Source organism: Amblyomma americanum, chromosome 7 (assembly GCF_052857255.1).
Source record: "Amblyomma americanum isolate KBUSLIRL-KWMA chromosome 7, ASM5285725v1, whole genome shotgun sequence".
NCBI classification, from domain to species: domain Eukaryota; kingdom Metazoa; phylum Arthropoda; class Arachnida; order Ixodida; family Ixodidae; genus Amblyomma; species Amblyomma americanum.
The window spans coordinates 175848273-175874187 of NC_135503.1; the positions used below are offsets into that span (position 1 = coordinate 175848273).

The 25915-nt window shown below is 51.2% G+C and overlaps 1 protein-coding gene across 1 annotated transcript in view; it reads right to left on the bottom strand.

Moving 5' to 3' along the window:
- Positions 1 to 25915, bottom strand: part of LOC144098221 (calcium-activated chloride channel regulator 3A-1-like) — a 1385444-nt gene that overhangs the window by 720736 nt on the left and 638793 nt on the right. The gene's annotated exons all lie outside the window — the stretch shown is intronic.

Genomic DNA, 25915 nt, shown 5'->3' on the forward strand with positions numbered 1-25915 from the left:
TAACGAGAGGGCAGCATTACGCCCCAGTAAAGAACGCTAGTTCCGCAGCTGCAGGGGCAGCATTTCTAGATTTATAGGCATACTCCAAAGTACGAAGTGATGTACGCGGGCAGCGATATAATCAGTGTGTCAGCGACAAGCCTAGGAACCCCGCTAGGTCAGCTAGGCACACAGACGTTGCTCAGGGGTGTAAGGAGAGGGCAGCAGTACACCCAGTAAAAAACACTATTTCCGCAGCTTCAGTGCAGCATTTCTCGATTTAGAGGCAGACTACAAAGTACGAAGTGATGGAAGAGAGCAGGGCTCCCATCTGTGTGCGATTAACGAGCCCACTAACCCCGTTTGGTCAGCTAGGCACACAGACGTTGCTCAGTGGAGTAACGAGAGGGCAGCATTACGCCAATTAAAGAGCGCTAGTTCCGCAGCTGCAGAGGCAGCATTTGTCGATTTAGAGGCAGACTCCAAAGTTAAAGTGATGGAAGCGGGCAGCGCTTTAATCAGTGCGTTAGAGACCAGCCTAGGAACCACGCTTGGTCAGCTATAGCACACAAACATTGCTCAGGGGAGTAACGAGAGGGCAGCATTACGCCCAATAAAGAGCGCTAGTTCCGCAGCTGCAGAGGCAGCATTTGTTGATTTAGAGGCAGACTCCGAAGTACGAAGTGATGGAAGCGGGCAGCGCTCCAATCAGTGTGTCCGGGGCCAGCCTAGGAACCATGCTTGGTCACCTATAGCACACAGACGTTGCTCAGGGGAGTAACGAGAGGGCAGCATTACGCCCAGTAAAAAACGCTAGTTCCGCAGCTGCAGGGGCAGCATTTCTCGATTTAGAGGCAGACTGCAAAGTACGAAGTGATGGAAGCAGGTAGCGCTTCAATCAGTGTGTCTGCGACCGGCCTCCTAACCTTGTTAGTCTGCTAATCACACAGCGTTGCTCAGGGGAGTAACGAGAGGGCAGCATTACGCCCAGTAAAGAACGCTAGTTCCGCAGCTTCAGGGGCAGCATTTCTCGATTTGGAGGCAGACTCCAAAGTACGATGTGATGGAAGCGGGCAGCGCTTTAATCAGTGCATTAGTGACCAGCCTAGGAACCACGTTTGGTCAGCTATAGCAAACAGACGTTGCTCAGGGGAGTAATGAGAGAAGAGGATTACGCCCATTAAAGAGCGCTAGTTCCGCAGCTGCAGAGGCAGCATTTGTCGATTTAGAGCCAGACTCCAAAGTATGAAGTGATGGAAGCGGGCTGCGCTCCAATCAGTGTGTCTGCGGCCAGCCTAGGAACCACGCTTGGTCAGCTATAGCACAAAGACGTTGCTCAGGGGAGTAACGAGAGGGCAGCATTACGCCCAGTAAAGAACGCTAGTTCCGCAGCTGCAGGGGCAGCATTTCTCGATTTGGAGGCAGACTCCAAAGTACGATGTGATGGAAGCGGGCAGCGCTTTAATCAGTGCATTAGTGACCAGCCTAGGAACCACGTTTGGTCAGCTATAGCACACAGACGTTGCTCAGGGGAGTAACGACGGGGCAGCATTACGCCCAGTAAAAAACGCTAGTTCCGCAGCTGCAGGGACAGCATTTCTAGATTTGGAGGCAGACTCGAAAGTACGAAGTGATGGAAGCGGGCAGCGCTGCAATCAGTGTGTCAGTGACCTGCCTAGGAACCCCGCTTGGTCAGCTGGCACACAGACGTTGCTCAGAGGACTAACGAGAGGGCAGCATTACGCCCAGTAAAGAACGCTAGTTTCGCAGCTGCAGGGGCAGCATTTCTCGATTTAGAGGCAGACTCCAAAGTACGAAGTGATGGAAGCGGGCAGCGCTTCAATCAGTGTGTCTGCGACCGGCCTTGGAACCTTGTTAGTCTGCTAATCACACAGCGTTGCTCAGGGGAGTAACGAGAGGGCAGCATTACGCCCAGTAAAGAACGCTAGTTCCGCAGCTTCAGGGGCAGCATTTCTCGATTTGGAGGCAGACTCCAAAGTACGATGTGATGGAAGCGGGCAGCGCTTTAATCAGTGCATTAGTGACCAGCCTAGGAACCACGTTTGGTCAGCTATAGCACACAGACGTTGCTCAGGGGAGTAATGAGAGGAGAGGATTACGCCCATTAAAGAGCGCTAGTTCCGCAGCTGCAGAGGCAGCATTTGTCGATTTAGAGCCAGACTCCAAAGTATGAAGTGATGGAAGCGGGCTGCGCTCCAATCAGTGTGTCTGCGGCCAGCCTAGGAACCACGCTTGGTCAGCTATAGCACAAAGACGTTGCTCAGGGGAGTAACGAGAGGGCAGCATTACGCCCAGTAAAGAACGCTAGTTCCGCAGCTGCAGGGGCAGCATTTCTCGATTTAGAGGCAGACTGCAAAGTACGAAGTGATGGAAGCAGGTAGCGCTTCAATCAGTGTGTCTGCGACCGGCCTTGGAACCTTGTTAGTCTGCTAATCACACAGCGTTGCTCAGGGGAGTAACGAGAGGGCAGCATTACGCCCAGTAAAGAACGCTAGTTCCGCAGCTTCAGGGGCAGCATTTCTCGATTTGGAGGCAGACTCCAAAGTACGATGTGATGGAAGCGGGCAGCGCTTTAATCAGTGCATTAGTGACCAGCCTAGGAACCACGTTTGGTCAGCTATAGCACACAGACGTTGCTCAGGGGAGTAATGAGAGGAGAGGATTACGCCCATAAAAGAGCGCTAGTTCCGCAGCTGCAGAGGCAGCATTTGTCGATTTAGAGCCAGACTCCAAAGTATGAAGTGATGGAAGCGGGCTGCGCTCCAATCAGTGTGTCTGCGGCCAGCCTAGGAACCACGCTTGGTCAGCTATAGCACAAAGACGTTGCTCAGGGGAGTAACGAGAGGGCAGCATTACGCCCAGTAAAGAACGCTAGTTCCGCAGCTGCAGGGGCGGCATTTCTCGATTTGGAGGCAGACTCCAAAGTACGATGTGATGGAAGCGGGCAGCGCTTTATTCAGTGCATTAGTGACCAGCCTAGGAACCACGTTTGGTCAGCTATAGCACACAGACGTTGCTCAGGGGAGTAACGATAGGGCAGCATTACGCCCAGTAAAAAACCCTAGTTCCGCAGCTGCAGGACAGCATTTCTCGATTTAGAGGCAGACTGCAAAGTACGAAGTGATGGAAGCAGGCAGCGCTGAAATTAGTGTGTCTGCGAACGGCCTTGGAACCCGGTTTGATCAGCTAGGCACACAGACGATGCTCAGGGGAGTAACGAGAGGCCAGCATTACGCCCAGTAAAGAACGCTAGTTCCGCAGCTGCAGGGACAGCATTTCTAGATTTGGAGGCAGACTCGAAAGTACGAAGTGATGGAAGCGGGCAGCGCTGCAATCAGTGTGTCAGTGACCTGCCTAGGAACCCCGCTTGGTCAGCTGGCACACAGACGTTGCTCAGAGGACTAACGAGAGGGCAGCATTACGCCCAGAAAAGAACGCTAGTTTCGCAGCTGCAGGGGCAGCATTTCTCGATTTAGAGGCAGACTCCAAAGTACGAAGTGATGGAAGCGGGTAGCGCTTCAATCAGTGTGTCTGCGACCGGCCTTGGAACCTTGTTAGTCTGCTAATCACACAGCGTTGCTCAGGGGAGTAACGAGAGGGCAGCATTACGCCCAGTAAAGAACGCTAGTTCCGCAGCTTCAGGGGCAGCATTTCTCGATTTGGAGGAAGACTCCAAAGTACGATGTGATGGAAGCGGGCAGCGCTTTAATCAGTGCATTAGTGACCAGCCTAGGAACCACGTTTGGTCAGCTATAGCACACAGACGTTGCTCAGGGGAGTAATGAGAGGAGAGGATTACGCCCATTAAAGAGCGCTAGTTCCGCAGCTGCAGAGGCAGCATTTGTCGATTTAGAGCCAGACTCCAAAGTATGAAGTGATGGAAGCGGGCTGCGCTCCAATCAGTGTGTCTGCGGCCAGCCTAGGAACCACGCTTGGTCAGCTATAGCACAAAGACGTTGCTCAGGGGAGTAACGAGAGGGCAGCATTACGCCCAGTAAAGAACGCTAGTTCCGCAGCTTCAGGGGCAGCATTTCTCGATTTGGAGGCAGACTCCAAAGTACGATGTGATGGAAGCGGGCAGCGCTTTAATCAGTGCATTAGTGACCAGCCTAGGAACCACGTTTGGTCAGCTATAGCACACAGACGTTGCTCAGGGGAGTAACGATAGGGCAGCATTACGCCCAGTAAAAAACGCTAGTTCCCCAGCTGCAGGACAGCATTTCTCGATTTAGAGGCAGACTGCAAAGTACGAAGTGATGGAAGCAGGCAGCGCTGAAATTAGTGTGTCTGCGAACGGCCTTGGAACCCGGTTTGATCAGCTAGGCACACAGACGATGCTCAGGGGAGTAACGAGAGGCCAGCATTACGCCCAGTAAAGAACGCTAGTTCCGCAGCTGCAGGGACAGCATTTCTAGATTTGGAGGCAGACTCGAAAGTACGAAGTGATGGAAGCGGGCAGCGCTGCAATCAGTGTGTCAGTGACCTGCCTAGGAACCCCGCTTGGTCAGCTGGCACACAGACGTTGCTCAGAGGACTAACGAGAGGGCAGCATTACGCCCAGTAAAGAACGCTAGTTTCGCAGCTGCAGGGGCAGCATTTCTCGATTTAGAGGCAGACTCCAAAGTACGAAGTGATGGAAGCGGGCAGCACTCCAATCAATGTGTCAGCGACCAGCCTAGGAACCCCGCTTGCTCATCTAGGCACATAGACATTGCTCAGGAGAGTAACGAGAGGCCAGCATTACGCTCAGTAAAGGACGCTAGTTCCGCAGCTCCAGGGACAGCATTTCTCGGTATGGAGGCAGAATTCAAAGTACGAAGTGATGGAAGCGGGCAGCGCTCCGATCAGTGTGTCAGCGACCAGCCTAGGAACCCCGCTTGGTGAGCTAGGCACACAGACGTTGCTCAGGGGAGTAACGGAAGGCAGTATTCGACCCAGTAAAGAACGCAAGTTCCGCAGCTGTAGGGGCAACATTTCTCGGTTTAGTGGCAGGATCCTAAGTGCGAAGCGATGGAAGCAGGCAGCGCTGCAATCAGTGTGAGTGACCAGCCTAGGAACCCCGCTTGGTCAGCTATGCGCCCAGACGTTGCTCAGGGGAATAACGAGAGGGCAGCATTACGTCCAGTAAAGAACGCTAGTTCCGCAGCTGCAGGGGCAGCATTTCTCGACTTCGAGGCAGACTCCAAAGTATGAAGTGATGGAAGCGGGCAGCACTCTAATCAGTGTGTCAGCGACCAGCCTAGGAACCCCGCTTGCTCATCTAGGCACACAGACGTTGCTCAGGGGAGTAACGAGAGGGCAGCATTACGCCCAGTAAAGAACGCTAGTTCCGCAGCTGCAGGGGCAGCATTTTTCCATTTAGAGGCAGACTCCAAAGTATGAAGTGATGGATGCGGGCAGCACTCCAATCAGTGTGTCAACGACCAGCCTAGGAACCCCGCTTGCTCAGCTAGGCACATAGACATTGCTCAGGGGAGTAACGAGAGGCCAGCATTACGCCCAGTAAAGAACGCTAGTTCGGCAGCTGCAGGGACAGCACTTCTCGATTTGGAGGCAGACTCCAAAGTACGAAGTGGCGGAAGCGGGCAGCGCTCCGATCAGTGTGCCAGCGTCCAGCCTAGGAACCCCGCTTGGTGAGCTAGGCACACAGACGTTGCTCAGGGGAGTAATGGAAGGCAGCATTAGACCCAGTAAAGAACGCTATATCCGCAGCTGTAGGGGCAACATTTCTCGATTTAAAGGCAGGCTCCTATGTGCGAAGTGATGGAAGCGGGCAGCACTCCAATCAATGTGTCAGCAACCTGCCTAGGAACCACGCTTGCTCAGCTAGGTATATAGACATTGCTCAGGGGAGTAACGAGAGGCCAGCATTACGCCCAGTAAAGAACGCTAGTTTCCCAGGTGCAGGGGCAGCATTTCTCGATTTAGAGGCAGACTACAAAGTACGATGTGATGGAAGCGGGCAGCACTCCAATCAGTGTGTCAGCGACAAGCCTAGGAACCCCGCTTGGTCAGCTAGGCACACAGACGTTGCTCAGTGGAGTAAGGAGAGGGCAGCAGTACACCCAGGAAAAAACCCTATTTCCGCAGCTTCAGGGCAGCATTTCTCGATTTAGAGGCAGACTCCAAAGTACGAAGTGATGGAAGAGAGCAGGGCTCCCATCTGTGTGCGAGTAAGGAGCCCAAGAACCCCGTTTGGTCAGCTAGGCACCCAGACATTGCTCAGGGGAGTAACGAGAGGGCAGCATTACGCCCAATAAAGAGCGCTAGTTCCGCAGCTGCACAGGCAGCATTTGTTGATTTAGAGGCAGAGTCCAAAGTACGAAGTGATGGAAGCGGGCAGCGCTCCAATCAGTGTGTCCGCGGCCAGCCTAGGAACCAGGCTTGGTCACTTATAGCACACAGACGTTGCTCAGGGGAGTAACGAGAGGGCAGCATTACGCCCAGTAAAAAACGCTAGTTCCGCAGCTGCAGGGGCAGCATTTTTCGATTTAGAGGCAGACTGCAAAGTACGAAGTGATGGAAGCAGGCAGCGCTGAAATCAGTGTGTCGGCGACCGGCCTTGGAACCCTGTTTGGTCAGCTAGGCACACAGCTGTTACTCAGGGGAGTAACGAGAGGGCATTATTACGCCCAGTAAAGAACGCTAGATCCGCAGCTGCAGGGGCAGCATTTCTCAATTTGGAGGCAGACTCCAAAGTACGAAGTGATGGAAGCGGGCAGCGCTCCGATCAGTGTGTCAGCGACCAGCCTAGGAACCCCGCTTGCTCATCTAGGCACACAGACGTTGCTCAGGGGAGTAACGAGAGGGCAGCATTACGCCCAGTAAAGAACGCTAGTTCCGCAGCTGCAGGGGCAGCATTTTTCCATTTAGAGGCAGACTGCAAAGTACGAAGTGATGGAAGCAGGCAGCGCTGAAATCAGTGTGTCTGCGACCGGCCTTGGAACCCTGTTTGGTCAGCTAGGCACACAGCTGTTACTCAGGGGAGTAACGAGAGGGCATTATTACGCCCAGTAAAGAACGCTAGATCCGCAGCTGCAGGGGCAGCATTTCTCAATTTGGAGGCAGACTCCAAAGTACGAATTGATGGAAGCGGGCAGCGCTCCGATCAGTGTGTCAGCGACCAGCCTAGGAACCCCGCTTAGTGAGCTAGGCACACAGCTGTTGCTCAGAGGAGTAACGGAAGGCAGCATTAGACCCAGTAAAGAAAGCTAGTTCCGCAGCTGTAGGCGCAACATTTCTCGATTTAGAGGCAGACTCCAAAGTATGAAGTGATGGAAGCGGGCAGCACTCCAATCAATGTGTCAGCAATCTGCCTAGGAACCACGCTTGCTCAGCTAGGTATATAGACATTGCTCAGGGGAGTAACGAGAGACCAGCATTACGCCCAGTAAAGAACGCTAGTTTCCCAGGTGCAGGGGCAGCATTTCTCGATTTACAGGCAGACTACAAAGTACGATGTGATGGAAGCGGGCAGCACTCCAATCAGTGTGTCAGCGACAAGCCTAGGAACCCCGCTTGGTCAGCTAGGCACACAGACGTTGCTCAGTGGAGTAAGGAGAGGGCAGCAGTACACCCAGTAAAAAACCCTATTTCCGCGAGCTTCAGGGCAGCATTTCTCGATTTAGAGGCAGACTCCAAAGTACGAAGTGATGGAAGAGAGCAGGGCTCCCATCTGTGTGCGAGTAACGAGCCCAAGAACCCCGTTTGGTCAGCTAGGCACACAGACGTTGCTCAGTGGAGTAACGAGAGGGCAGCATTACGCCCACTAAAGAGCGCTAGTTCCGCAGCTGCAGAGGCAGCATTTGTCGATTTAGAGGCAGACTCCAAAGTTAAAGTGATGGAAGCGGGCAGCGCTTTAATCAGTGCGTTAGAGACCAGCCTAGGAACCACGCTTGGTCAGCTATAGCACACAGACATTGCTCAGGGGAGTAACGAGAGGGTAGCATTACGCCCAATAAAGAGCGCCAGTTCCGCAGCTGCAGAGGTAGCATTTGTTGATTTAGAGGCAGACTCCAAAGTACGAAGTGATGGAAGCGGGCAGCGCTCCAATCAGTGTGTCCGCGGCCAGCCTATGAACCAGGCTTGGTCACTTATAGCACACAGACGTTGCTCAGGGGAGTAACGAGAGGGCAGCATTACGCCCAGTAAAAAAACGCTAGTTCCGCAGCTGCAGGGGCAGCATTTTTCGATTTAGAGGCAGACTGCAAAGTACGAAGTGATGGAAGCGGGAAGCGCTCCAATCAGTGTGTTTGCGGCCGGCCTTGGAACCCTGTTTCGTCAGCTAGGCACACAGCTGTTACTCAGGGGAGTAACGAGAGGGCATTATTACGCCCAGTAAAGAACGCTAGTTCCGCAGCTGCAGGGGCAGCATTTCTCGATTTAGAGGCCGACTCAAAAGTACGAAGTGACGGAAGCGGACAGCGCTCCAATAAGTGTGTCAGCGACCAGCCTAGGAACCCCGCTTGGTGAGCTATAGCACAAAGACGTTGTTCAACGGGAGTAACGAGAGTGCAGCATTACGCCCAGTAAAGAACGCTAGTTCCGCAGCTGCAGGGGCAGCATTTCTCAATTTAGAGGCAGACTGCAAAGTACGAAGTGAAGGAAGCAGGCAGCGCTTCAATCAGTGTGTCTGCGACCGGCCTTGGAACCTTGTTAGTCTGCTAGGCACACAGCGTTGCTCAGGGGAGTAACGAGAGGGCAGCATTACGCCCAGTAAAGAACGCTAGTTCCGCAGCTGCAGGGGCAGCATTTCTCGATTAAGAGGCAGTCTTCAAAGTACGAATTGATGGAAGCGGGCAGCGCTGCAATCGGTGTGTCAGCGACCAGCCTAGGAACCCCGCTTGGTCATCTATAGCAAAGAGACGTTGCTCAGGGGAGTAATGAGAGGAGAGGATTACGCCCATTAAAGAGCGCTAGTTCCGCAGCTGCAGAGGCAGCATTTGTCGTTTTAGAGCCAGACTCCAAAGTATGAAGTGATGGAAGCGGGCTGCGCTCCAATCAGTGTGTCTGCGGCCAGCCTAGGAACCACGCTTGGTCAGCTATAGCACAAAGACGTTGCTCAGGGGAGTAACGAGAGGGCAGCATTACGCCCAGTAAAGAACGCTAGTTCCGCAGCTGCAGGGGCAGCATTTCTCGATTTGGAGGCATACTCCAAAGTACGATGTGATGGAAGCGGGCAGCGCTTTATTCAGTGCATTAGTGACCAGCCTAGGAACCACGTTTGGTCAGCTATAGCACACAGACGTTGCTCAGGGGAGTAACGATAGGGCAGCATTACGCCCAGTAAAAAACGCTAGTTCCGCAGCTGCAGGACAGCATTTCTCGATTTAGAGGCAGACTGCAAAGTACGAAGTGATGGAAGCAGGCAGCGCTGAAATTAGTGTGTGTGCGACCGGCCTTGGAACATTGTTAGTCAGCTAGGCACACAGACGTTGCTCAGGGGAGTAACGAAAGGGCAGTATTACGCCCAGTAAAGAACGCTAGTTCCGCAGCTGCAGGGGCAGCATTTCTCGATTTAGAGGCAGACTTCAATGTACGAATTGATGGAAGCGGGCAGCGCAGCAATCGGTGTGTCTGCGAACGGCCTTGGAACCCGGTTTGATCAGCTAGGCACACAGACGATGCTCAGGGGAGTAACGAGAGGCCAGCATTACGCCCAGTAAAGAACGCTAGCTCCGCAGCTGCAGGGACAGCATTTCTAGATTTGGAGGCAGACTCGAAAGTACGAAGTGATGGAAGCGGGCAGCGCTGCAATCAGTGTGTCAGTGACCTGCCTAGGAACCCCGCTTGGTCAGCTGGCACACAGACGTTGCTCAGAGGACTAACGAGAGGGCAGCATTACGCCCAGTAAAGAACGCTAGTTTCGCAGCTGCAGGGGCAGCATTTCTCGATTTAGAGGCAGACTCCAAAGTACGAAGTGATGGAAGCGGGCAGCACTCCAATCAATGTGTCAGCGACCAGCCTAGGAACCCCGCTTGCTCATCTAGGCACATAGACATTGCTCAGGAGAGTAACGAGAGGCCAGCATTACGCTCAGTAAAGGACGCTAGTTCCGCAGCTGCAGGGACAGCATTTCTCGGTATGGAGGCAGAATTCAAAGTACGAAGTGATGGAAGCGGGCAGCGCTCCGATCAGTGTGTCAGCGACCAGCCTAGGAACCCCACTTGGTGAGCTAGGCACACAGACGTTGCTCAGGGGAGTAACGAAGGCAGTATTCGACCCAGTAAAGAACGCAAGTTCCGCAGCTGTAGGGGCAACATTTCTCGGTTTAGTGGCAGGATCCTAAGTGCGAAGTGATGGAAGCAGGCAGCGCTGCAATCAGTGTGAGTGACCAGCCTAGGAACCAGGCTTGGTCACTTATAGCACACAGACGTTGCTCAGGGGAGTAACGAGAGGGCAGCATTACGCCCAGTAAAAAACGCTAGTTCCGCAGCTGCAGGGGCAGCATTTTTCGATTTAGAGGCAGACTGCAAAGTACGAAGTGATGGAAGCAGGCAGCGCTGAAATCAGTGTGTCTGCGACCGGCCTTGGAACCCTGTTTGGTCAGCTAGGCACACAGCTGTTACTCAGGGGAGTAACGAGAGGGCATTATTACGCCCAGTAAAGAACGCTAGATCCGCAGCTGCAGGGGCAGCATTTCTCGATTTGGAGGCAGACTCCAAAGTACGAATTGATGGAAGCGGGCAGCGCTCCGATCAGTGTGTCAGCGACCAGCCTAGGAACCCCGCTTAGTGAGCTAGGCACACAGCTGTTGCTCAGAGGAGTAACGCAAGGCAGCATTAGACCCAGTAAAGAACGCTAGTTCCGCAGCTGTAGGCGCAACATTTCTCGATTTAGAGGCAGGCTCCAAAGTGCGAAGTGATGGAAGTGATGGCAGCAGCAAGGGCAGCCCGACAAGACCATCTAAATCTTGTCCGCTATCATTGCAGCATCAAGAGCGTGGCCAGTATTTCATCGGTGTTGGAAGCAAGCGTCGGCAAGGAAGGCAGCCAGCGTGACGACAACAATACGCCGGTGACGTCACGTCCACCAGGGAAGCGCCTGCTACAAAAAGGGTCGCGTTTCCACCGAGGAATCACTTGGCAGCAGCAAGGGCAGCCCGACAAGACCATCTAAATCTTGTCCGCTATCATTGCAGGTTAGAACGTTTTGCATACAGTGAAATTCCATTTCTGTCCTTTCTGCCCAAACTGCTGCCAACGCCGTTGCTTGTGTGCACTGTTTTGTTGCATTTGAGATGGGTGAATGTACTGAACTTAGGAAGGAAATGCGCGAATTTCAAGCAAAACTTGAACGGGATCTAAGAAAAGAGCTATGGGAAGTAAAAGCAAGTCTCGAATTTTTCAACAAAGAATTCGAGGACAGCAAGAAAGAACGTGATGAGCTCACAAAAGTAAACAAAGAGCTCCAAGCGGCTAATGAAAAGCTATTAAAAGACTGCGAAGCGCTCAAAACGCAAGTTTTACAGCTCGAGGATCGAGTGACTTTCTCGGAGCAGTATTCAAGGAATCGGAACCTTGAGATTAAAGGGATACCTTTCTCTGAAGATGAAAACCTTCCTGATGCTCTTGATAAAATAGGGGAGGTTTTAAAGGAGCCTATTGCGAAAGGCGACATTGAAATTTGTCATCGCGTTCCTACAAAAAACCCCCACACTGTACCGAATATCGTTGTGCAGTTCAAAAGCCGTCCCAAGCGAGACGCTGTGCTCCAAAAAGCACGTAAAATGCGCTTGTCAACTAAGGACCTGGGTTTTTCACCGAGCTCGCCCCTTTTCATCAACGAGCATCTTTGTCCAGCGCTAAAGCGAGTACTTGGCATGGCTATTGAACAAAAGAAAGCAAACGGGTGGAAATTTGTCTGGACAAGCAATGGTAGGGTTCTTGCTAGGAAGGAAGAGTCGTCATCGATTCTGTACCTTCGCAATGCTCAGGACGTGGAAAAAATGGTTTAAGCGTCTTCACTTGTTTACATTTGGCATCTCGCCTGTAAAATGGCAGAGTCTCCATTCGACATAAACACCACGTTTAATACATCGAGAAAAATTGGCTTGAGTTCCTTTCATCTGAACATAAGATCAGCAAGGCATAAAGAAGATGAGCTTACTATCCTTCTAAATGAATTTGTTTTTGACTTCGACGTAATAATGTTGACAGAAACATGGTATTCAACAGATACAGAGGTTTACAGGCGTGATGGATATAATAGTTTCTTCCTTAACAGACCTAATAAACAAGGTGGGGGGATTGAAATCCTTAGCAAAAATAATCTAGAATGTGAAATAATTCCTGAACTGTCTCTGTTGACTGACGATTTTGAATGCCTATGCTTGAAATCGAGAAACTACATTTACTGCGTGATCTACCGACCACCAAACGGTCATTTCAATAATTTCATTTCCCACATTGAATTGCTATTCAACTACGTGAATGTAAATAATTTGGAATTATTACTTGCGGGTGATTTCAACGTTGATGTGCTAAAATCTTGCCCTGCGCAGGAGACCTTTCTTTTGACAGTAGAAGCAAATGGTCATGCTATCTTTACTAAAACTGCAACACGTGTTACAATGTACACAGAAACTTTGATAGACCTTTTTATCACTAACATTGATGCAAAAAAAGTAATATCAGGAGTTTTATGTAACGACATGAGCGACCACTTTCCCATATACCTTTTTGTTGAATGTGAAGATAAAAGAACGCATGCGCAAACTTCGACGACAGTAATTGTCCAGAACATCACCCCTGTAACCTTGGAATCTTTCTACTCGAGTCTTGTGAATGAAAACTGGGATGTTGTATTCCACTGTGACACTGCAGATGAGGCGTATGAAACATTCATATGCATTTTTAAGCGAATTTACTGTGAACATTTTAGAGAAATTATTTTAAAGCCACATGATAACAACCGAAAGCCCTGGATCAGCCGTGAATGTTTAAGACGAATAAAAAAGAAGGCTAGATTATATAAAAAAGTTTGTCAAAACGATGTCACTTTTAGATTTAAAAATATTTAAGCAATATAGAAATAAGCTGAATTCCTTCCTGAGAAATGAAAAGAGGCGTTTCATGCAGCATCAGTTCCAACAGGAATCCTGTAAAGATAGTGCAGACGTATGGAAAAAACTAAACAAGTTGCTAAACAGAACACCATCGTCGCCAGTTATCAAAGATCTCGTTTTTCAGGGCCGCCGCATACATGGTAGAGAACTTGCCGAAGAATTTAACAAATTTTTTAAAGATGTTGTCAGCAGTTCTCAAAACCCTCAATCTCTGAGCAGCACAATTCCTAGGAATAGCTGCAGCATTTATTTTGATCCGACAGATGAATGCGAGGTATGTAATATATACAACTCGTTGCAAAATAGCAAATCACGTGATATTGATGGCATACAAATTATTCCAGTTAAATATGTGCTGAACGTAATTGCCCCCTAATGACTTATATATATAATCTGGCGTTATCAACAGGTTGCTTTCCCAAATTAATGCAGATCTCCAAAGTGATTGTACTTTTCAAGAGTGGCGATAAAAACGATATGTCCAACTATCAGCCGATTTCTATTCTGCCGATTTTTTCTAAGGGCCTAGAAAGAGTAATTCATAAAAGACTCATGAACTTTTGCAATAAACTTAACCTCATTAATCCGTCACAGCATGGTTTCCGCCCAAACAGGTCTACTGAAACAGCCTTACTAATGCAAAAAGAGATAATCCTGCAGGCACTTGAAAATAGGGAGATGTGCATATGTGTTTTTGTGGATTTCTCGAAGGCTTTTGATCGTCTAAACCATCAAATACTACTCAACAAGCTAGAAAAATATGGAATCCGTGGTACTGCAGCTTGTCTACTAAAGTCCTACCTACAGCATCGATATCAATGTGTAACAATAGATCAGCATGTTTCAACTCTTCAACCTATAACCACTGGAGTTCCACAAGGAAGCATTTTAGGACCGCTACTGTTTATTGTATACATAAACGACATAACAAATATCAGTAACCTTCCAAAATATGTTCTGTACGCAGACGATACCAGTCTCTTATTTAGTGGCAATAATATTCCATTGCTCATTTCAAACACAAACAGTGTGTTAGAAAAGTTGAAATCGTGGAGCGCAGCAAATTCCTTGATAATAAATAGTAAAAAAACAAAAGCGGTACTTTTTCATTACCGGCAGAGTGCCGTTACATCAGATCTTAGGCTAAACATAGACAACTCTATTATAGAGGTGGTTGACACAGTAAAAACACTAGGAATTTTCTTTAACAAGAACATGAGCTGGGACCCTCACATTAGCTTCTCTTTATCCAATTCATCAAAGTGCGTCGGAATTCTCGCGAAATTTCGCTCCTATCTACCCGTATCGATTAAATTAATAATATACAACACATTATTCATGTAGTATGTTAACTACTGTTTCCTTGTCTGGGGCTCTACTACTCAAACTAACCTGCACAAGATATACATGCTGCAAAAGAAAGCAGTACGTTATATAGCAAATGTTGACTACCTCGCACATACCGAAGAACTGTTTAAGAGATTCAAAATCATACCCGCTCATAAGCTATACGAATTTTTCTTAGCCATAAGATATAAAAAATCCATTTCTCACGGTGACAATTTCTTGACAGCATTGTCATCCCTCGAAACAAACTCAACGCCATACTCGTTTCGAAAACACGAACGTTGGACCATTCCCTTTTGCCGTACAGAACATGGTCGACAGATGATGCGTCATGCAGTTCCAAGGTTACTAAACAAATTCATCTTTGAACGTTTTTCTCTTGAAACATCTAGTACACAAACTCTAAGAAATCATTTTTTGTAAGCCACTGTATTCCCTTTGAGTGAAAAGTGTGACACGAATGACTTTTGCATCTATGTTAACACCAATGTATTGCGTATTAATGAACATGTACCAAGAGTTTAAATCGATTGTTCTGAAATTCCTGTATTATATTCTGTTAGGTAGCGTGTGTAGATTTTGTACTTTAAAAAAAAAAAATTTTGCCCTTGCTGTACGCCATGTAGGGGGGCTCGGGCTCCCTCAAGCGAAAATCGTTCGCTTTTTGCCTGAGCCTGCCCACATCATAATGATGTAAATAAAACTGACTTGACTTGACTTGACTTGCAGGCAGCGCTGCAATCAGTGTATCAGTGACCAGCCTAGGAACCCAGCTTGGAGAGCTGTACACACAGACGTTGCACAGGGGAGTAACGGAAGGCAGCATTAGACCCAGTAAAGAACGCTAGTTCCGCAGCTGTAGGGGCAACATTTCTCGATTTAGAGGCAGGCTCCTATGTTCGAAGTGATGGAATCGGGCAGCACTGCAATCAATGTGTCAGCAACCTGCCTAGGAACCCCGCTTGGCCAGCTAGGCACGCGGACGTTGTTCAAGGGAGTAACGAGAGGGCAGCATTACGCCCCAGTAAAGAACTCTAGTTCCGCAGCTCCAGGGGCAGCATTTTTAGATTGAGAGGCATACTCCAAAGTACGAAGTGATGGGAGGGAGATGCGCTCCCATCTGTGTGCGAGTAACGAGACCACGAACCCGGTTTGTTCAGCTAGGCACACAGACGTTGCTCAGGGGAGCAACGAGAGGGCAGCATTACGCCCATTAAAGAGCGCTAGTTCCGCAGCTGGAGAGGCAGCATTTGTCGATTTAGAGGCAGACTCCAAAGTTAAAGTGATGGAAGCGGGCAGCGCTTTAATCAGTGCATTAGTGACCAGCCTAGGAACCACGCTTGGTCAGCTATAGCACACAGACGTTGCTGAGGGGAGTAACGAGAGGGCAGCATTATGCCCAGTAAAAAACGCTAGTTCCGCAACTGCAGAACAGCATTTCTCGATTTAGAGGCAGACTGCAAAGTACGAAGTGATGGAAGCAGGCAGCGCTGAAATCAGTGTGTCTGCGACCGGCCTTGGAACATTGTTAGTCAGCTAGGCACACAGACGTTGCTCAGTGGAGTAACGAGAGGGCAGTATTACGCCCAGTAAAGAACGCTAGTTCCGCAGCTGCAGGGACAGCATTTCTCGATTTAGAGGCAGACTCCAAAGTTTGAAGTGATAGAAGCGGGCAGAACTCAAATCAGTGTGTCAACGACCAGCCTAGGAACCCCGCTTGGTCAGCTAGGCACACAGACGTTGTTCAGGGGAGTAACGAGAGGGCAGCATTACGCCCAGTAAGGAACGCTAGTTTCCCAGCTGCAGGGGCAGCATTTCTCGATTTAGAGGCAGACTACAAAGTACGAAGTGATGGAAGCGGGCAGCACTCCAATCAATGTGTCAACGACCAGCCTAGGAACCCCGCTTGGTCAGCTAGGCACACAGACGTTGTTCAGGGGAGTAACGAGAGGGCAGCATTACGCCCAGTAAGGAATGCTAGTTTCCCAGCTGCAGGGGCAGCATTTCTCGATTTAGAGGCAGACTACAAAGTACGAAGTGATGGAAGCGGGCAGCACTCCAATCAATGTGTCAACGACCAGCCTATTAACCCCGCTTGGTGAGCTAGGCACACAGACGTTGCTCAGGCGAGTAACGGAAGGCAGTATTAGACCCAGTAAAGAACGCAAGTTGCGCAGCTGCAGAGACAGCACTTCTCGATTTGGAGGCAGACTCCAAAGTACGAAGTGATGGAAGCCGGCAGCGTTCCGATCAGTGTGCCAGCGACCAGCCTAGGAACCCCGCTTGGTGAGCTAGGCACACAGACGTTGCTCAGGGCAGTAACGGAAGGCAGCCTTAGACCCAGTAAAGAACACTAGTTCCGCAGCTGTAGGGGCAACATTTCTCGATTTAGAGGCAGGCTCCTATGTGCGAAGAGATGGAAGCGGGCAGCAGTCCAATCATTGTGTCAGCAACCTACCTAGGAACCCCGCTTGGCCAGCTAGGCACGCGGACGTTGTTCAAGGGAGTAATGAGAGGGTAGCATTACGCCCAGTAAAGAACGCTAGGTCCTCAGCTGCAGGGGCAGCATTTCTCGATTTAGATGCAGACTGCAAAGTACGAAGTGATGGAAGCGGGAAGCGCTCCAATCAGTGTGTTTGCGGCCGGCCTTGGAACCCTGTTTCGTCAGCTAGGCACAGAGACGTTGCTCAGGGGAGTAACGAGAGGGCAGCATTACGCCCCAGTAAAGAACGCTAGTTCCGCAGCTGCAGGGGCAGCATTTCTAGATTTATAGGCATACTCCAAAGTACGAAGTGATGGACGCGGGCAGCGATATAATCAGTGTGTCAGCGACAAGCCTAGGAACCCCGCTTGGTCAGCTAGGCACACAGACGTTGCTCAGGGGTGTAAGGAGAGGGCAGCAGTACACCCAGTAAAAAACACTATTTCCGCAGCTTCAGTGCAGCATTTCTCGATTTAGAGGCAGACTACAAAGTACGAAGTGATGGAAGCAGGTAGCGCTTCAATCAGTGTGTCTGCGACCGGCCTTGGAACCTTGTTAGTCTGCTAATCACACAGCGTTGCTCAGGGGAGTAACGAAATGGCAGCATTACGCCCAGTAAAGAACGCTAGTTCCGCAGCTGCAGGGGCAGCATTTCTCGATTTGGAGGCAGACTCCAAAGTACGATGTGATGGAAGCGGGCAGCGCTTTAATCAGTGCATTAGTGACCAGCCTAGGAACCACGTTTGGTCAGCTATAGCACACAGACGTTGCTCAGGGGAGTAATGAGAGGAGAGGATTACAGCCATTAAAGAGCGCTAGTTCCGCAGCTGCAGAGGCAGCATTTGTCGATTTAGAGCCAGACTCCAAAGTATGAAGTGATGGAAGCGGGCTGCGCTCCAATCAGTGTGTCTGCGGCCAGCCTAGGAACCACGCTTGGTCAGCTATAGCACAAAGACGTTGCTCAGGGGAGTGACGAGAGGGCAGCATTACGCCCAGTAAAGAACGCTAGTTCCGCAGCTGCAGGACAGCATTTCTCGATTTAGAGGCAGACTGCAAAGTACGAAGTGATGGAAGCAGGCAGCGCTGAAATTAGTGTGTCTGTGACCGGCCTTGGAACATTGTTAGTCAGCTAGGCACACAGACGTTGCTCAGGGGAGTAACGAGAGGGCAGTATTACGCCCAGTAAAGAACGCTAGTTCCGCAGCTGCAGGGGCAGCATTTCTCGATTTAGAGGCAGACTTCAATGTACGAATTGATGGAAGCGGGCAGCGCAGCAATCGGTGTGTCTGCGAACGGCCTTGGAACCCGGTTTGATCAGCTAGGCACACAGATGATGCTCAGGGGAGTAACGACAGGCCAGCATTACGCCCAGTAAAGAACGCTAGTTCCGCAGCTGCAGGGACAGCATTTCTAGATTTGGAGGCAGACTCCAAAGTACGAAGTGATGGAAGCGGGCAGCGCTGCAATCAGTGTGTCAGTGACCTGCCTAGGAACCCCGCTTGGTCAGCTGGCACACAGACGTTGCTCAGAGGACTAACGAGAGGGCAGCATTACGCCCAGTAATGAACGCTAGTTTCGCAGCTGCAGGGGCAGCATTTCTCGATTTAGAGGCATACTCCAAAGTTCGAAGTGATGGAAGCGGGCAGCACTCCAATCAATGTGTCAGCGACCAGCCTAGGAACCCCGCTTGCTCATCTAGGCACATAGACATTGCTCAGGAGAGTAACGAGAGGCCAGCATTACGCTCAGTAAAGGACGCTAGTTCCGAAGCTGCAGGGACAGCATTTCTCGGTATGGAGGCAGAATTCAAAGTACGAAGTGATGGAAGCGGGCAGCGCTCCGATCAGTGTGTCAGCGACCAGCCTAGGAACCCCGCTTGGTGAGCTAGGCACACAGACGTTGCTCAGGGGAGTAACGGAAGGCAGTATTCGACCCAGTAAAGAACGCAAGTTCCGCAGCTGTAGGGGCAACATTTCTCGGTTTAGTGCCAGGATCCTAAGTGCGAAGTGATGGAAGCAGGCAGCGCTGCAATCAGTGTGAGTGACCAGCCTAGGAACCCCGCTTGGTCAGCTATGCGCACAGACGTTGCTCAGGGGAATAACGAGAGGGCAGCATTACGTCCAGTAAAGAACGCTAGTTCCGCAGCTGCAGGGGCAGCATTTCTCGACTTAGAGGCAGACTCCAAAGTATGAAGTGATGGAAGCGGGCAGCACTCTAATCAGTGTGTCAGCGACCAGCCTAGGAACCCCGCTTGCTCATCTAGGCACACAGACGTTGCTCAGGGGAGTAACGAGAGGGCAGCATTACGCCCAGTAAAGAACGCTAGTTGCGCAGCTGCAGGGGCAGCATTTTTCCATTTAGAGGCAGACTCCAAAGTATGAAGTGATGGATGCGGGCAGCACTCCAATCAGTGTGTCAACGACCAGCCTAGGAACCCCGCTTGCTCATCTAGGCACATAGACATTGCTCAGGGGAGTAACGAGAGGCCAGCATTACGCCCAGTAAAGAACGCTAGTTCGGCAGCTGCAGGGACAGCACTTCTCGATTTGGAGGCAGACTCCATAGTACGAAGTGGCGGAAGCGGGCAGCGCTCCGATCAGTGTGCCAGCGTCCAGCCTAGGAACCCCGCTTGGTGAGCTAGGCACACAGACGTTGCTCAGGGGAGTAATGGAAGGCAGCATTAGACCCAGTAAAGAACGCTAGTTCCGCAGCTGTAGGGGCAACATTTCTCGATTTAAAGGCAGGCTCCTATGTGCGAAGTGATGGAAGCGGGCAGCACTCCAATCAATGTGTCAACAACCTGCCTAGGAACCACGCTTGCTCAGCTAGGTATATAGACATTGCTCAGGGGAGTAACGAGAGGCCAGCATTACACCCAGTAAAGAACGCTAGTTTCCCAGGTGCAGGGGCAGCATTTCTCAATTTAGAGGCAGACTACAAAGTACGATGTGATGGAAGCGGGCAGCACTCCAATCAGTGTGTCAGCGACAAGCCTAGGAACCCCGCTTGGTCAGCTAGGCACACAGACGTTGCTCAGTGGAGTAAGGAGAGGGCAGCAGTACACCCAGGAAAAAACCCTATTTCCGCAGCTTCAGGGCAGCATTTCTCGATTTAGAGGCAGACTCCAAAGTACGAAGTGATGGAAGAGAGCAGGGCTCCCATCTGTGTGCGAGTAAGGAGCCCAAGAACCCCGTTTGGTCAGCTAGGCACACAGACGTTGCTCAGTAGAGTAACGAGAGGGCAGCATTACGCCCACTAAGGAGCGCTAGTTCCGCAGCTGCAGAGGCAGCATTTGTCGATTTAGAGGCAGACTCCAAAGTTAAAGTGATGGAAGCGGGCAGCGCTTTAATCAGTGCGTTAGAGACCACCCTAGGAACCCAGCTTGGTCAGCTATAGCACACAGACATTGCTCAGGGGAGTAACGAGAGGGCAGCATTACGCCCAATAAAGAGCGCTAGTTCCGCAGCTGCACAGGCAGCATTTGTTGATTTATAGGCAGACTCCAAAGTACGAAGTGATGGAAGCGGGCAGCGCTCCAATCAGTGTGTCCGCGGCCAGCCTAGGAACCAGGCTTGGTCACTTATAGCACACAGACGTTGCTCACGGGAGTAACGAGAGGGCAGCATTACGCCCAGTAAAAAACGCTATTTCCGCAGCTGCAGGGGCAGCATTTTTCGATTTAGAGGCAGACTGCAAAGTACGAAGTGATGGAAGCAGGCAGCGCTGAAATCAGTGTGTCTGCGACCGGCCTTGGAACCCTGTTTGGTCAGCTAGGCACACAGCTGTTACTCAGGGGAGTAACGAGAGGGCATTATTACGCCCAGTAAAGAACGCTAGATCCGCAGCTGCAGGGGCAGCATTTCTCGATTTGGAGGCAGACTCCAAAGTACGAAGTGATGGAAGCGGGCAGCGCTCCGATCAGTGTGTCAGCGACCAGCCTAGGAACCCCGCTTGCTCATCTAGGCACACAGACGTTGCTCAGGGGAGTAACGAGAGGGCAGCATTACGCCCAGTAAAGAACGCTAGTTCCGCAGCTGCAGGGGCAGCATTTTTCCATTTAGAGGCAGACTGCAAAGTACGAAGTGATGGAAGCAGGCAGCGCTGAAATCAGTGTGTCTGCGACCGGCCTTGGAACCCTGTTTGGTCAGCTAGGCACACAGCTGTTACTCAGGGGAGTAACGAGAGGGCATTATTACGCCCAGTAAAGAACGCTAGATCCGCAGCTGAAGGGGCAGCATTTCTCGATTTGGAGGCAGACTCCAAAGTACGAATTGATGGAAGCGGGCAGCGCTCCGATCAGTGTGTCAGCGACCAGCCTAGGAACCCCGCTTAGTGAGCTAGGCACACAGCTGTTGCTCAGAGGAGTAACGGAAGGCAGCATTAGACCCAGTAAAGAACGCTAGTTCCGCAGCTGTAGGCGCAACATTTCTCGATTTAGAGGCAGACTCCAAAGTATGAAGTGATGGAAGCGGGCAGCACTCCAATCAATGTGTCAGCAACCTGCCTAGGAACCACGCTTGCTCAGCTAGGTATATAGACATTGCTCAGGGGAGTAACGAGAGGCCAGCATTACGCCCAGTAAAGAACGCTAGTTTCTCAGGTGCAGGGGCAGCATTTCTCGATTTAGAGGCAGACTACAAAGTACGATGTGATGGAAGCGGGCAACACTTCAATCAGTGTGCCAGCGACAAGCCTAGGAACCCCGCTTGGTCAGCTAGGCACACAGACGTTGCTCAGTGGAGTAAGGAGAGGGCAGCAGTACACCCAGTAAAAAACCCTATTTCCGCGAGCTTCAGGGCAGCGTTTCTCGATTTAGAAGCAGACTCCAAAGTACGAAGTGATGGAAGCAGGCAGCGCTGAAATCAGTGTGTCTGAGACTGGCCTTGGAAACCTGTTTGGTCAGCTAGGCACACAGCTGTTACTCAGGGGAGTAACGAGAGGGCATTATTACGCCCAGTAAAGATCGCTAGATCCGCAGCTGCAGGGGCAGCATTTCTAGATTTGGAGGCAGACTCCAAAGTACGAAGTGATGGAAGCGGGCAGCGCTCCGATCAGTGTGTCAGCGACCAGCCTAGGAACCCCGCTTGCTCATCTAGGCACACAGACGTTGCTCAGGGGAGTAACGAGAGGGCAGCATTACGCCCAGTAAAGAACGCTAGTTCCGCAGCTGCAGGGGCAGCATTTTTCCATTTAGAAGCAGACTCCAAAGTATGAAGTGATGGATGCGGGCAGCACTCCAATCAGTGTGTCAACGACCAGCCTAGGAACCCCGCTTGCTCAGCTAGGCACATAGACATTGCTCAGGGGAGTAACGAGAGGCCAGCATTACGCCCAGTAAAGAACGCTAGTTCGGCAGCTGCAGGGACAGCACTTCTTGATTTGGAGGCAGACTCCAAAGTAAGAAGTGGCGGAAACGGGCAGCGCTCCGATCAGTGTGCCAGCGACCAGCCTAGGAACCCCGCTTGGTGAGCTAGGCACACAGACGTTGCTCAGGGGAGTAACGGAAGGCAGCATTAGACCAGTAAAGAACGCTAGTTCCACAGCTGTTGGGGCAACATTTCTCGGTTTAGAGGCAGACTCCAAAGTATGAAGTGATGGAAGCGGGCAGCACTTAAATCAATGTGTCAGCAACCTGCCTAGGAACCACGCTTGCTCAGCTAGGTATATAGACATTGCTCAGGGGAGTAACGAGAGGCCAGCATTACGCCCAGTAAAGAACGCTAGTCTCCCAGGTGCAGGGGCAGCATTTCTCGATTTAGAGGCAGACTACAAAGTACGATGTGATGGAAGCGGGCAACACTCCAATCAGTGTGTCAGCGACAAGCCTAGGAACCCCACTTGGTCAGCTAGGCACACAGACGTTGCTCAGTGGAGTAAGGAGAGGGCAGCAGTACACCCAGTAAAAAAACCCTATTTCCGCGAGCTTCAGGGCAGCATTTCTCGATTTAGAGGCAGACTCCAAAGTACGAAGTGATGGAAGAGAGCAGGGCTCCCATCTGTGTGCGAGTAACGAGCCCAAGAACCCCGTTTGGTCAGCTAGGCACACAGACGTTGCTCAGTGGAGTAACGAGAGGGCAGCAATACGCCCACTAAAGAGCGCTAGTTCCGCAGCTCCAGAGGCAGCATTTGTCGATTTAGAGGCAGACTCCAAAGTTAAAGTGATGGAAGCGGGCAGCGCTTTAATCAGTGCGTTAGAGACCAGCCTAGGAACCACGCTTGGTCAGCAAGAGCACACAGACATTGCTCAGGGGAGTAACGAGAGGGCAGCATTACGCCCAATAAAGTGCGCCAGTTTCGCAGCTGCAGAGGCAGCATTTGTTGATTTAGAGGCAGACTCCAAAGTACGAAGTTATGGAAGCGGGCAGCGCTCCGATCAGTGTGTCAGCGACCAGCCTAGGAACCCCGCTTGGTGAGCTAGGCACACAGACGTTGCTCAGGGCAGTAACGGAACGCAGCATTAGACCCAGTAAAGAACGCAAGTTCCGCAGCTGTAGGGGCAACATTTCTCGATTTAGTGGCAGGCTCCTATGTTCGAAGTGATGGAAGCGGGCAGCACTCCAATCAATGTGTCAGCAACCTGCCTAGGAACCCCGCTTGGCCAGCTAGGCACGCGGACGTTGTTCAAGGGAGTAACGCGAGGGCAGCATTACGCCCCAGTAAAGAACGCTAGTTCCGCAGCTGCAGGGGCAGCATTTTTAGATTCAGAGGCATACTCCAAAGTACGAAGTGATGGGAGGGAGATGCGCTCCCATCTGTGTGCGAGTAACGAGCCCACGAACCCCGTTTGTTCAGCTAGGCACACAGACGTTGCTCAGGGGAGCAACGAGAGGGCAGCATTAGACCCAGTAAAGAACGCTAGTTCCGCAGCTGTAGGGGCAACATTTCTCGATTTAGAGGCAGGCTCCTATGTGCGAAGTGATGGAAGCGGGCAGCACTCCAATCAATGTGTCAGCAACCTACCTAGGAACCCCGCTTGGCCAGCTAGGCACGCGGACGTTGTTCAAGGGAGTAATGAGAGGGTAGCATTACGCCCAGTAAAGAACGCTAGGTCCGCAGCTGCAGGGGCAGCATTTCTCGATTTAGAGGCAGACTGCAAAGTACGAAGTGATGGAAGCGGGAAGGGCTCCAATCAGTGTGTTTGCGGCCGGCCTTGGAACCCTGTTTCGTCAGCTAGGCACACAGACGTTGCTCAGGGGAGTAACGAGAGGGCAGCATTACGCCCCAGTAAAGAACGCTAGTTCCGCAGCTGCAGGGGCAGCATTTCTAGATTTATAGGCATACTCCAAACTACGAAGTGATGGACGCGGGCAGCGATATAATCAGTGTGTCAGCGACAAGCCTAGGAACCCCGCTTGGTCAGCTAGGCACACAGACGTTGCTCAGGGGAGTAACGAGAGGGCAGCATTACGCCCAGTAAAAAACGCTAGTTCCGCAGCTGCAGGGGCAGCATTTTTCGATTTAGAGGCAGACTGCAAAGTACGAAGTGATGGAAGCAGGCAGCGCTGAAATCAGTGTGTCTGCGACCGGCCTTGGAACCCTGTTTGGTCAGCTAGGCACACAGCTGTTACTCAGGGGAGTAACGAGAGGGCATTATTACGCCCAGTAAAGAACGCTAGTTCCGCAGCTGCAGGGGCAGCATTTCTCGATTTAGAGGCCGACTCAAAAGTACGATGTGACGGAAGCGGACAGCGCTCCAATAAGTGTGTCAGCGACCAGCCTAGGAACCCCGCTTGGTGAGCTATAGCACAAAGACGTTGTTCAGGGGAGTAACGAGAGTGCAGCATTACGCCCAGTAAAGAACGCTAGTTCCGCAGCTGCAGGGGCAGCATTTCTTGATTTAGAGGCAGACTGCAAAGTACGAAGTGATGGAAGCAGGCAGCGCTTCAATCAGTGTGTCTGCGACCGGCCTTGGAACCTTGTTAGTCTGCTAGGCACACAGCGTTGCTCAGGGGAGTAACGAGAGGGCAGCATTACGCCCAGTAAAAACGCTAGTTCCGCAGCTGCAGGGGCAGCATTTCTTGATTTAGAGGCAGACTTCAAAGTACGAATTGATGGAAGCGGGCAGCGCTGCAATCGGTGTGTCAGCGACCAGCCAAGGAACCCCGCTTGGTCAGCTATAGCAAAGAGACGTTGCTCAGGGGAGTAATGAGAGGAGAGGATTACGCCCGTTAAAGAGCGCTAGTTCCGCAGCTGCAGAGGCAGCATTTGTCGATTTAGAGCCAGACTCCAAAGTACGAAGTGATGGAAGCGGGCTGCGCTCCAATCAGTGTGTCTGCGGCCAGCCTAGGAACCACGCTTGGTCAGCTATAGCACAAAGACGTTGCTCAGGGGAGTAACGAGAGGGCAGCATTACGCCCAGTAAAGAACGCTAGTTCCGCAGCTGCAGGGGCAGCATTTCTCGATTTAGAGGCAGACTCCAAAGTACGAAGTGATGGAAGAGAGCAGGGCTCCCATCTGTGTGCGAGTAAGGAGCCCAAGAACCCCGTTTGGTCAGCTAGGCACACAGACGTTGCTCAGTAGAGTAACGAGAGGGCAGCATTACGCCCACTAAGGAGCGCTAGTTCCGCAGCTGCAGAGGCAGCATTTGTCGATTTAGAGGCAGACTCCAAAGTTAAAGTGATGGAAGCGGGCAGCGCTTTAATCAGTGCGTTAGAGACCACCCTAGGAACCCAGCTTGGTCAGCTATAGCACACAGACATTGCTCAGGGGAGTAACGAGAGGGCAGCATTACGCCCAATAAAGAGCGCTAGTTCCGCAGCTGCACAGGCAGCATTTGTTGATTTATAGGCAGACTCCAAAGTACGAAGTGATGGAAGCGGGCAGCGCTCCAATCAGTGTGTCCGCGGCCAGCCTAGGAACCAGGCTTGGTCACTTATAGCACACAGACGTTGCTCACGGGAGTAACGAGAGGGCAGCATTACGCCCAGTAAAAAACGCTATTTCCGCAGCTGCAGGGGCAGCATTTTTCGATTTAGAGGCAGACTGCAAAGTACGAAGTGATGGAAGCAGGCAGCGCTGAA